The following is a 13,633-nucleotide window of genomic DNA, read 5'->3' as shown; positions in this document are numbered from 1 at the left end:
CGCTAATCTTGCTCTTTTTTGGAATGAATTACATTCTTATTCTTGGTATTTTATAATTTTACTTATTTATTGTAAACGTGGTCCTCCTCAACGGTTTCCATCATTTATTCTAATTAGTCCAAGAAAGCCTCTGTGTCTGAGCATATTCTCTATCCATTCATTTTGCCATATATCTGTATTTTTCTATGATGATATTCTCTCCAGAAACCTTTCTGAAACTTCTTCATTAGGACAAATTAATTTAAACTAAATTTGGGCTAAAATATTATTCAACATTTAAACCAACGTGACATTTATCGTACTATATAGCCTAATTTATTACTAGGGCTGGGATTTGTATGTAAATACATATTTTTAGTGAAACACGATAAATTAATTATTGCAAATGATAAATTCGTTTCACGTGATTTGCAATAAAATAAGACATATTTTATTTTACATATTTTTACATATTTCGTCATAAATACATATTTTTACATACTTTGTAAAATTTTCGTTTTTATTTACATATTTCGTAAATTTTGACAATTTCAGTGGTTTAGTAATATTTTACATTTTTTATTTCGAAAACGATATTCGGAAAATTGTAAGTGTATAATGCATATAGGAAATAAGTAGGTTAAAATAAATAATATTAATAACTTGATTTTAGTTTATCTTATCTGTTTCTGTTCGATATCCATACCTTTATGATGTTAGATTATACTTTATGTTATACAATTATTTGACAAAATATATTCACGAATTTACAACAGTACCTAACAGACTATCAGTTCTTGTGTTCGCGTGGTTGTGAAAACATCTTTGCATTTCGAGTTATAAATTATAATTTAAAACTAAAGACTTAATAATAAATTAGTAAATATAATGCCTAAAGTAGCTCGATCTATTTCAACTAAAATTTCAAATGTTATCCGTGATTTTCCTAACGAAACTTTTTCGAGTGATAATAATGTACTTTACTGCAATGCGTGTGATATAAGTGTTTCAACTACTCAAAAATTTCAGATAACTCAACATATCTCAACATCAAAACATAAATCTAACAAAGAACGATTAGTAAAAAAACAAGTACAATCAAAGCAGCAATTTCTTACATCATCTTCAAGTAAATGTAGTTTTAATATAGAATTATGTCGTGCAATGATTAAGGCAGATATACCTCTTGCTAAATTAGATAATCCACATTTCAAAGAATTTTTAGAAAAAAACATAGGTAAATCTATGCCAGACCGTAGTACTCTTAGAAAAAATTATGTTTCAACTATTTACGAAGAAACATTACTTAAAATTCGTGATTTAATTCAAAATGGTCCTATTTGGGTTTCTATTGATGAATCTACTGACGTTGAAGGCAGGTATGTTGGAAATGTTATTGTAGGTAAACTGAATTCCGAGCCTTCTGAGCCAATTCTTTTAACGTGTGAAAATTTAGAAAAATGTAACCATAAAACAATAGCAAAATTGTTCAACGATTCAATGAGTTTAATTTGGCCCAATAACATACAGCATGAACAAGTTTTACTACTTGTGACAGACGCAGCTCCGTATATGATTAAGGCGGCAAATGCTTTAAAAGTTTTGTATCCGAAAATGATTCATTTAACTTGTTTGGCTCATGCCTTACATCGAGTAGCTGAAACCGTCAGATGTCAATACCCCGATGTTGATTTATTAATTTCAACAACTAAACGAATATTTCTAAAAGCTCCAAGTAGAATTGAAATATTCAAAAATAACTATCCAAACATCCCGCTTCCTCCAGAGCCAATTATAACAAGGTGGGGGACATGGTTCGAAGCCGTAAACTATTATTCCAAATTTTATGATGAAATTAAAAATATAGTATCTATGTTGGATTCTGAACATGCAGCATCAATTTCCAAGGGGAAAGAAATTTTTGAGAGACCTAATATAAAGTCTGCTCTATCATATATTGTGTCTAATTTTAGTTTTTTGGGTGAATCAATTTCAAAATTAGAAAACACCAAGATTCCGTTGAGTGAAAGCATACAAATTATTGATTTATCAATTTCAAAAATTAATGAATCAGAGGGCCCAACAGCAGAATTATTAAAGAATAAAATGAACGTCGTTTTAAACAAAAATTCGGGACTGAAGACCATTAAATGTATAAGAAACATTCTTTGTGGTATTGTGGATGAAGACACGATGGAGCTCAATCTTTCACCTAGTGAAATAACAGCGATGAAGTATGCACCGATAACATCTTGTGATGTAGAACGCTCCTTTAGTAGGTATAAGTCAGTGTTAAGACCAAATCGCCGTTCATTTAATTTTGAAAATTTAAAACAATATATGGTTTGTCATTGTTTCCCTTACAATTGATTAAACATCAATTTATTGTATTTTTTTAAATTTTTCTTTGTACAAAATTTTTATTTTATACTACATATTTTTTATTTTATACTACATATTTTGGCAATTTTAATTACATATATATGTACATATTTTTGGTTTTTTATTACATATAAATCCCAGCCCTATTTATTACAATAGAAACAATATAGTTCAACTGTTTGATTTATTATTATTAGCCGGATATAATTTCTATATTTTACAGTATCCATGGATTCAATTTATTATTTACTTGGTGAAAAATTATTTGATAACGAATACGTTTGTTTTCATAGTATCAACTTTAACTAATTTGTAAACATATTTTTAGTATAAAACACCATTGTGCGTATTATTTACAATGTACTTTTGTGTTTTGAAGCATTAACATTCATTCATTCACACGATTACTATATACAAATACTCTTCAATAAATGATATATATACAAACTATGGCTATAAGTATATATATTTAGTATTAACGCCAATTGCATACAAGTTGGCAAGTGATTGCAATTGAAATGGTCACCCTCAATACTTATAGAAAGGGAGTATTAAGTGTCAGTATCCCTATACATAGCAATATAGCATGTTTTTGTTAAAATGTCTATATATTGCTAAAATAAACTGCTCTGACACATTCTACCGATATATCTTGTGTATAATTATTACGTGCATCTATAGAATATCATTCAGGGACGTCATTTGGGGTATTACAGGGTATGCTCATGCATACCTAAAATTTATCAAAATGCAATTTGGCCTGGCTATAATTTTTCTGCGCCGGGCAAAAATTATTCTTATTTTATTTATAATTGGTCTCAAGCATCGGCATCCATCATATTATAATATATATGGCTATAAGGTTTCCGTAGTAGGTATGTTGCTTGTGTTATGTTGAATTTTTGGAACATAATTTAGTTCAAATAACCTATATATAGGTAGCAGCGTCGGACAAATTAATGGCTAGCATAGATAAGTATAATATGGGGGCTAGGGACTGCGGCTAATCACTACGCTCAATAATACAACATGCTAAAATTAAACTGTTGATATTATTAATATTTTATATTATTATATATGTAATTTTAAAATACGATTATAGGCTGTGGTTGCGAGTTAACGACAATAGCAGCCCATACACAAAAGGTTTTCCCGTCAGTTTTGGAATGGCATTCCAAAACTGCCGATCAGGTCGTCAGTTCTAGTCTGTCGCGGTACAGAACTTTTGATACCCATTTACTGTCATTCCAGATTTGCCGAATTATACCGCCCCTTTGGAATGTAACGACTAGATATGTAGGTGTATGTTCAAAACTGTCAATTTTCCTGCGGTTATGATGTGTCACTAGATCTTTTGTCATGTTAGAAATATTTTTTGCTACGGGACAGTACCTAGTACGTAGTTGGCTCGTAAATTTCGTCCGTGGATCTGCCACTTCTTTTTAATGCATCAACTTTTTTCATCTCCTCTCTAAACGCGTTTCTTAGGTTTGTACTTTACTTTTTACAAAATCTGTGCTAACTAAAGGGAAATGTGGTTGTATTAACTCTACGAGACGTGCGTATGCTCTATTTTTTAAATTTCGGTTTGTATAATCTTTTAAATTGCCATAAACAATTATATTGTTTGTAGCAATTAATAAAATCTATGAGCAACTCCTTACTCCACTCAGAAGAAGACACAGCAGGAGATATAGGTAAAAGAGAAACAAAACAAGAGTACAAATTTTAATTTTAAAAAAATTATAAAAATCAACGACACCACTAGGCGCGTGTAGTTAGTGTTTACAACTAAAACTGTAAACTGTAGACTGTGACCGTCCATACACGTACAAGTCAAAAACAATATTTATCTCTCAAAAATATCTTTAGCGATAACGTTCGATTCGCGGTCTGTGATATTTTTATCCCATATACGTACAAATCAACTTGAGCGATTTGGTCGGCCAAGGAACAAATCCGACAGATAAACTTTTCGTATATGGCCTGCTAATGTCTAGAACGTCATAACAATTTTTGTGAACTGTACTTCTCAACTGTCCCCGTCAATCACAATCACAATAATAGATTTACTACGACATTGCTATGTTCACCATGGGAAATTCAGAAGATAACTATAAAAATAGATTTAATATTATTTTTTATAGTTTCACGTTATAATGTAATAAATTGTCATTTGTCACTCGTTATTCATCAGTGTTGGTTTGAAATTTAAAATATCGTGCATTAGTGTTATTACTTATTATTTAGTTTATCACGTTAAAATTTTATTCTTGTTGTGTGTACCTATGTACCTATTCAGTCATCTAGAACCCAGATATCATTGTGTTAAAACATAATGAATAAACGAAAAGGTGGTGCAGCACGTCTTCGGGAGAAAAATAAAAAACTACTTTTGTCTTTGGCCAATTCTAATATGAAAGTAGATTCGGTTTTTATACAGAGCAGTAAGGTAAGTTAGTCTATACTCAGTATAGTAATAGTCCACCCTTACCTATAAATATAATGTGTAGGTACAAAGTAGTGAAAATCGTAATTTTTTCAGTCTCAGATATCTAATATTGGAGTAGACAAGCAAAATGATTCTTGTATAAATGTAATAAATAGCAACGATGATATCCCTACACAAAGTTCTACATTTTCAAATTCATTGATAAATACATATGTAAGTAAATTTTTAAAGTAAAAAATAATTTTTATGTGTAGTTAAAACAATCATAATTTTTTTCAATCTTAGATATCTGGTATTAAAATAGACAAACAAAATGATTCTTGTATAAATGTAATAAATTATGATGATGTTGAAGTAATTATGCCTACACAAAGTTCTACATTTTTGTATTCATTGATAAATACATTATTATCAAATGACATGACTTGATCAAATTTATACATGGCGATCAAACAGTAAGAGCAGTAGGATTACTCAAAAAATTATCAACTTTTAAATTTATTATAATTTTGCAGGTAATGTCCTTGAATGTATACATTGTTTGTCATGTGAACTTCAAAATTCAAATATTTTTCTATCAAAGGCCATGTTATTAGTGAAATCTTCTAGGAATAATATCTTAAAATTGCGCTGTGAAGAATCGTGATTAAATTTTCATCAAAAAGCAACTGATATAGCAATTTGTAATGGCATAAAAATTCTAACCCATAATAAGCACGAGAAAAGAAAACAGACTTTCAATAAACATTTGAATGATTATTTTGTACAAACCACTCTGGGAAGAGATAAAAATGAAGAAAAAGATGTTTTAAGTATGAAAGTTGAGCTTTTGTATCAAGTGGTTGATTGGTATTTATTACATATCTAATTAATAACTTCATCAAATTAATTAATTCACAAAAGTATGTTCTTTTTTAGGATTGTAACGCAGTTAGATGAACGTTTTTCAATAAATGATCAAGTTTTTGACATATTTAATGTATTTGACTATACAAATGCTGACTTTCTTCATGCAGAATGTGGTACTATTAATAAGTTCTTATACCACTACAAAAGTTTTCAAATTAATACTTTAAACTCGTCATCAGAATTTTCTTCAATAAAGGTAATATTAGAACTAGAAAACAATTCCCAATTTAAATTAGAATTAATATTAAATATTGTTTAAATCTACCGTTTGCATTTCCTGAAACAACAAAAATATTGTCCATAATGTTAACATTACCAGTGACAACAGCATCTAATGAACGTTTCTTTTCTTCACTGAAAGGGATAAAAAATTTATTAAGAACATCAATTGGTCATGAAAGATTAAACGATATTTAATGGTTCTTGAAGTTGAAATCGAAGAAGCCAATCAAATTAATTTGAATGATGCAGTTGATGATTCTGCAAAAATGAAAGTCAGAAGTTACCCACTGTACCAATAGTAAACATAATTAAATTATTTTTGTTAATATTTATTAATATGTTATTATTTAAATGAAATAATTTAAAAATAAATGTTTGGTTTATATTAAATAACTTATGTGTGATTAAAAATTTCAGGATTTGTTTTATTTTCATAGTGTGTACAAAAAAAAAAAAAAAAATAAAAATAATAAAATTTAAAATAAAATAATGTAGGTATTGAGTATTGACTTGGGATTATTAGGTAGATATATACAATATTGATATTATATTAAATCATTATATTGTCGAAGGATGAAATTGTTGAGCATAGCGAGAACATTTTTTTTGTAATAACTAGTATATAATACATTGGCCTGCCTTGTTTTTAGCATAACTTTTCCAAAAGTTGAAATGACGCCCCTGATATTATTTATTGATAATGTATCATGCATAGTTGATATAATAACTTAGGAAATTTGAAATTATTTAGGTGATTATTTACAAATTACTATACTTTATATAATGTATAACTATTTCATGTATTTGTTTATAATTTTACAGTTCATTAATATTAATATTAAGGTATCAATTATTCAAAAGCAAACAAATTGTATTACATTTACAAACCTTAAACGGAAGCACTTGCTATAAAATTAATAATTTAAAAATCTATAATGATAAAGGCTGTAATGCAGTTGAGCAAATTTGTTTGTATATCAAAGGATATAGAAATACAAAAGCAACCTACACGATTTAGCATAAATAATTCTGCGATGTGTTCATTTTATATAGTACAAATTATGAAAATAGATCAATTTCATATGTATGTTTTATAAATAAAAAAATAAATGATAAAAATAAATAACTAAAATAATTAAAAAACCCTTAAGGTTTAAATTGATAGTAATAATAAATTAAATTGAAATACCTTAATATTGGTTTCTAAGTTTATTTAAATATAATAATAAATATTCTGAATCCTCGGAATTTGAATATTATTTATAAGTTTTACATTAAATTTTAGTCTTTTTGCTTCTTTAGTAGATTCTACTCATAATTGTGTGTTATTATTTTAAATTTAAGGAATTCTAGTCAGCACATGAAGGTAAAGTGAATAAAATTGTGAATTATATGTGCGATGGAAGCTTTCAGCTGCATTAATTGTACAAAATTAAATAAAACAGAAATTAATATAAAAGTTTTTTTTTTTTTTTAATATGAAATAATTTTTATGATATACAATAAAAACTTTGGTATTTACAAAGGAATTTTAGCCCAAATACTTGGTAGAAATTGGCAGTTATTTTCAATACAGTAGTCAGAAAATATAAAATCATCCCCATGAGGAAAAATTGGTATTAATTCGTGAAATGCATTAATTACTTCTGAAGACATAAATGTTAATCTAAAAAACATTTTCAACTATTTCCTTAGTTCATTACTGTTGTCCTTTTAAGCTACTCCGAGGGAAGGTTTGCCAACAATCTTAAATTAATCGATAAAGCTGAACTCAACTATCGGCTCTCGGTTCCTCTAAATTTAGTATCTTAATAATTGGTATAATAATATGTGAAAAATGTAAGTTAAAAACTTTCGGGAACGCAAATATGGCAACGTCGCATAAAATATTCTATGCTCAATCGTGTTGCTGAAAAGGTATATATTATATATTATATTATATAAGGTATACTCAATATTGTTATGCTCAATTGTTCTTCTCTGACGATAAATGCATCGAAAAAAAAAATTGTAATCGTATTTTAACTAATCACTCATCTTAAACTAAATACAAACTGTTTATTACACAGGTTTTGTAACCGGCCAAATCTAAAATGGAAAATCCACGAGGGGGAGGGTGGTCTCGATTTGTAGGAGCCCATGGGCTGCAGCCTACTCGGCCTTCTCTTAAATCTAGCCCTGCGCTTATTCATGATTTCGGAAAAATTAATTAGTTTTTATTTTTTCCCGAGTAATTTATAATTTACCATAGCACAATCGATATTTCAATATAGCATACTAATATTTTAATGGAGAGTAGTACAACTTTTATTAATAAAATGTTTATTGTGCAATAAAATATAAAATGAACAGTTCATAAACCTTAGATATACTGATCAGATGTGTTATTTAAAAATCTTAATGTACTAACTGTCACTTAGCTGTAACACAGAAATTCATTTTTTGTTAGAAAACTAGACATTGCAGTTACTTTTTGTATACGTATACTTGCATAGGATAAGAATATTGTATATAGGGTCATTGTTAGGAATTTGCTGAGCTAGATATTCAGCGACGCCGCCTTCAAGAATCAGTAATTATATTGAATTAGTCTTAGTTTTAATATTCTACTGTTTATTACATACTTATTTAATTCTATAGTTATGATACAAAATAAAAACATTAATTCAAATATGCCTTATTTTCATATTTTTATATTTTAGCTCATAACAATTATATTATGTGTTAAAACATAATTTAATTAATCATAAACTACATAAATTGTTATTGCTATTGTAGTTTATTTCTTCGGAAAGATAATGGGTCCCACTTAATGATTTGTTATGAACAAGAGATAAAAAAAAAATCATCATAATATACCTACAATAAAGATAGCAAAATCTTAAAATTATTTTGTCTACTTAAGATTAGATTAAATAAAAAATATTGTCATGTTATGAAATGGCTCATCAAATATCATTTTTTTTTTTTTTTTTTAATAAAATATCAAATTATTGCAATTTAAAACAGAATATATTAAATACTCTCTACCTATATTTCTTTTGTTCTATATTTTTTACAGTAGGAGCTAGTATACTATATATACAGTCGACTCTCAATAATTTGAAGTTTGTGAAACTTATGAAAAGTTTTAAATTACTAAGAGTTCGAATTACTGAATAGTTCGAAATATCGAGAGGTCAAAAAAAAAAAAAAACAGTAGAATTTTGCGTTTCGGTTTTTTTCATGTCCGCATTGAGTGAAACCAACCATTCATGGAAATAATTTATAACCTTAAAACGTCTAAGTTTGGCAGCTTTTCCTATAAAAAGTGGAGTTAACTTTTTGAAGCCATCCATATTTACTAAAAATAAAATCGTTAACCTATCTCTACTGAATTTTATAATATATCATACGTTATCGTCAACACTAGAAATTTCACTACAATTTTTTTTGAAAACCACATCGTTTCTTTTCGTAAAATATATTAGCCACCCATCACTAGCTGAGAAAAACGGGATGGCGAATGATTATGCTTTTTTCATTAATAAAAGGAACATTTTCCTCTCTGTATTGCTTAACCCATTGTACTACATATTCTTCTAATCTTGGATATTCACCTTTACTGTTATGTTTCCTACCATCGTTTAATGATGTAGCAACGATTTTAATTTATCCTTTAAAATCGTGGACAGTTAATTTAAATTGTCTTGGCCACATCGGATTTTTTGTCACCTATTTCCAATACTTCAATAAATTGTTTTTTCTGGAAAATCGTCAGACTTGTATATTTTAGATGCACTTATCACAGAAATTTACTTTGCAACCGAAAAAATGAAATTAAAATAAGACTAAAATGGGTTTTCGACAGGTTGAAATATGATAAGATATAATAAGGAAATAAAATGCATGTATATTGTGGCTATATATATTTGTATGTAATCGTATTTATATTAAAAGATCGATATTTATCGGAAGTAATAAGCTAAATGTATTATTTTACTTTGAATTTCTGAGTGTACTTGAACGTATAGTAATTATTTAAATTACTGCGAGTGTTTTAAACGAACGAGCAATTTTTTCGAATTACCAAAAGTTACGAATTATCGAAGGTTTGAGTTATTGAGAGTCGAGTATTTATATTTATCTTTATATCTTTCATATTCTCTCTAAATTTTATATTGTTTAATATACATATTTATTATATGTATATTATGAAATATTGTTAAATAAATTATACGAGTATGGTTCCATTATCAATAATGTATCTAATGGATACATCTAATGATTTTAAATTTTTTTTATGGTTAAAACCTATTGTTATTAATAATAACTTATTATAGACATAAATACATTTTTTTTTAAATTTAACTTAGACTGCAATTATATTATTATAATCAAAAAGCTTTTTTAAAAAGTCGAAAGACAAGTCGGTAAAAACTGTACGATAGGCAACTTAACATTCACTGTTAGTGAATACTTAGTTGCCTAGCGTACAATTTTTGCTTATCATATTTTTAAACTTTATTATAATGTAATACAGTATATCTCAAAAATTATGCCACTCGTATGAGTATTAAGGAATTACTAGGAAATTTTATTTAATCATATATTCATATAAAAACGTATATGAAAATATTTTGAGGTTATAGAAATATATTATTATCAAGGTGGATTCATACACTTTTATTATATCAGTCTTTATCATTTCCTCATTTCTGCATAAAACATTTCTGCATTGATATAGTCATATCATATTCATTTTTTAATATTATGTATGACAGGTTACGAGTGTAGATACTATGAAATTTAAAATATGCACTGTGGAAAGTTGAAATTTTTTACTTTAAAAAAACATTAAAATTGAAATATTATAAGACATATAATTAAAATTATGTATAGATATATTTGCGTTTATCTAAAGCAAGCTAGTTAGAAGTTACCTTAGATGAAATCTTTCTTAGTTAAATCTTTACCTTAATTTTAATAAATTTCAATAGTATTTTACTTGTATATAAAAATATGAGAAGTTAAATTTTTTTAGTACAGAGCTAGGGGAACTATGATACGAGTGCTCAAATTATTAGATTAATTTAATATTTTTAAATATTAATATAATATTTATATAATATAGGTAATATTATTTTTTTATATTTAAATTTTACATTTGGGCATCGGTTAATATGGATATCGACGAAATATTGGTAAAATGGTTTCAAATCTAATCAATACTATCGAGGTTAAAGAACCGCATAATATGGACGCTCGATTCGGTTTATATCGGCAATATTTATAGATGATAGAATATATATTTATTTTTTTTTTAATTTTTTATTAGAACTTTAGTATAAACTATTACAGTTTAACAATTAAAATAATGTTAAATTTCACAATTAATATATAAAAACATAACAAGATAAGAGAAATAAACACAATTATTAAGATGAAAATAAAAATATCGAAGATAGTTAATTATAATATAGATAAGCATTACAATAGAAAGTTTCTTATTTTAATATTTAGAGATGTGGTTGTTAGCTATTCGGCTAACAGGTAAACATAAAATACAATTATAAAAATTGCAGTTAATTACAATTATAATAATAACTTAGGAATAATATTGTCGCATGAAATCGATAATTAGGTAATTAGATAATAATATGAAATGAAATGGTACACAATTTGATGTACTTACAATGATATATGGAATTACAATTGACCTTTATTTAATAATGATGTAAGGAGTGACAAGAGGGGTTTTATAATCGCAGTGAATTCGGTAAAGAAAAAGTTAAATAAAGTTTCTATATTAGGAGATATGTGGGAGTGTTTATAATTGGCGGAAATAACTTCGGCATATGATGGTTTATCAGTATTGGAATTTAAGGTGGATTTAGGAGAGTTAATATGAGATTTGGGAGTAGAAATGAAGTATTTACGATGAGGTGGTCTATTTTTAAGTTTTTTATAAACAGTACAGCCTTTGTAATTTGCTGGGTGACTACCTTGGCATAAAGCCCATCTGGTCGGAGATTCTGGTGACATAGTGCATACGTCAGATCTATGTTCTTCGCCACATCTGATGCATCGTGGAACGTGGTTGCAGTAACCCTGAGTGTGCCCGTAAGCTAGACAGCGGTGGCATTGAGGTGGGCCTTTACGTGAATGGGGTTTTTCGACAACAATTTTTGTGTGCAGAAGATAATCGATTTTGTATAAATCTATATTGTTAGTGGCTTTTTTGAGGTCGACGAAAAAGAGAGGTAGAGGTGATTTATCGGAAGAGCGCTTAATGTTATGAACGCGGGTAACCTGATGTCCCAATTCCGAAAGAGCGGTAATTATATCTTCAGTAGTGATAGAGGGATGGAGATTACGAATCACCACACGTAATGTGCGCTTATCATACGACTGGTATGAATGAAAACTGATATTGGTCTTAACTAGATATTTAATGAGTAGTCTGTAATGCTCATAGAAATGAGTATGGATAATCAGGTAAGAAGGAGTGGTTTTACAGATGAACTCAGTTGTATTGATAATTTTCATCAAGTTTGAGGTGAAACTGGAAAAATTACTCATGCCTTTAATATAAACTACAGGTGGTTTTGGTGGAATTTTTTGATCATGAGATTGAGTCTTTTTCGGCTGTGTGTTTTCGTTTGAGTCGTTTAGTGTGGTAAGAACTGAGTACCGGTTAGGAGTTATAAATATTTTTGATTTCTTATCCACTGGCTTGAGTAAAAGCGAAGAAGACGATAAATTTATTTTGCTTGTGCCACGACTATTAGTCGATTGGGCCGCCATATTACGTAAACGTAAAGACAGAATATAATAATATAATATTAGCGTATGAAAAACAGATAACGGAGCGAACGTAATAACCGTGTGTTCATGATGAACGTTATCGCCGGACTGAGAATATATATTAACAACATATACAATTGGGTTTCGTCGTATCTATGAGTAGTACCGGATCTAGGATATTTGATGCCCGGAGTTAATAAAAATGTAGTGCATTAACGTAGATAGCGCCTGAGACAAGCATACCCTCTTACCCCCCCCCCTCTAAATCTGGCATTGTTTATCAGATAGTATTTATTAAAATTAATAACAATGATTAACTTTTAAACTTTAATAGGATTTTGTTGTGGATTTAATTGAATCGGCAGGAGTGTTATCAAGAGCAATATATATAAAAAAAAAAAAAAAAAAATAAAGCGATAAACGACTCACGTGGGTGGCTTTCATCTGAACAGCAATAATTTTAATTTTACCGTGGATTTTAACGTAATCATGAACGTGTTCGACTACCTTTACACATAAATTATTTTTATTTATCTATATATTTAAATTAATTAATTTAATTTAAATTAAGTTTGATATATATATAGCAAACTGCTTAATGTGGGCAAATGGTTTTGTCCTAACTTGCATAGGCGCAACTGATGGGGGGGGGGCTTAGCCCCCTTACTAAGATTTAGTCTCCCTAAAAATATTCCATGTTATACATGGCATACTGCATAAAGCATACTTAACTCACAATAGTGTCACATGGGTACAAAAAAGACACATTGCAAAAGATTCAACTTGACTTAGAATCTAAAATATATTAACATAGTATATAAAAATAGGTGTAATCTACAGGTTATTTTCAGTTTTTGTAGGAGGACTGTAGCCCCTCCAGAATTTTTAGCCTAGTTTCACCTA

General features: G+C 28.2%; 1 long non-coding RNA gene across 2 annotated transcripts; it reads left to right on the top strand.

Annotated features, from left to right (window-relative positions):
• Nucleotides 1-4,254: 4,254 nt before the first annotated feature.
• Nucleotides 4,255-6,233, top strand: LOC112687026. 2 transcript variants are annotated; one of them, XR_003148934.1, is made up of 5 exons: nt 4,255-4,813; nt 4,875-5,026; nt 5,099-5,268; nt 5,329-5,662; nt 5,732-6,233. It is a non-coding gene; the product is annotated as an uncharacterized LOC112687026 (long non-coding RNA). The 2 variants fall into 2 exon arrangements; XR_003148933.1 differs by having other exon boundaries at nt 4,256-4,813; nt 4,907-5,026.
• The last annotated feature ends 7,400 nt before the right edge of the window (nt 6,234-13,633 follow it).

This window comes from Sipha flava, unplaced genomic scaffold (genome assembly GCF_003268045.1).
Source record: "Sipha flava isolate LNK unplaced genomic scaffold, YSA_version1 32_pilon_pilon, whole genome shotgun sequence".
In the NCBI taxonomy this organism is placed as follows: Eukaryota; Metazoa; Arthropoda; class Insecta; order Hemiptera; family Aphididae; genus Sipha; species Sipha flava.
This window is presented reverse-complemented; position numbering and strand designations above follow the sequence as displayed.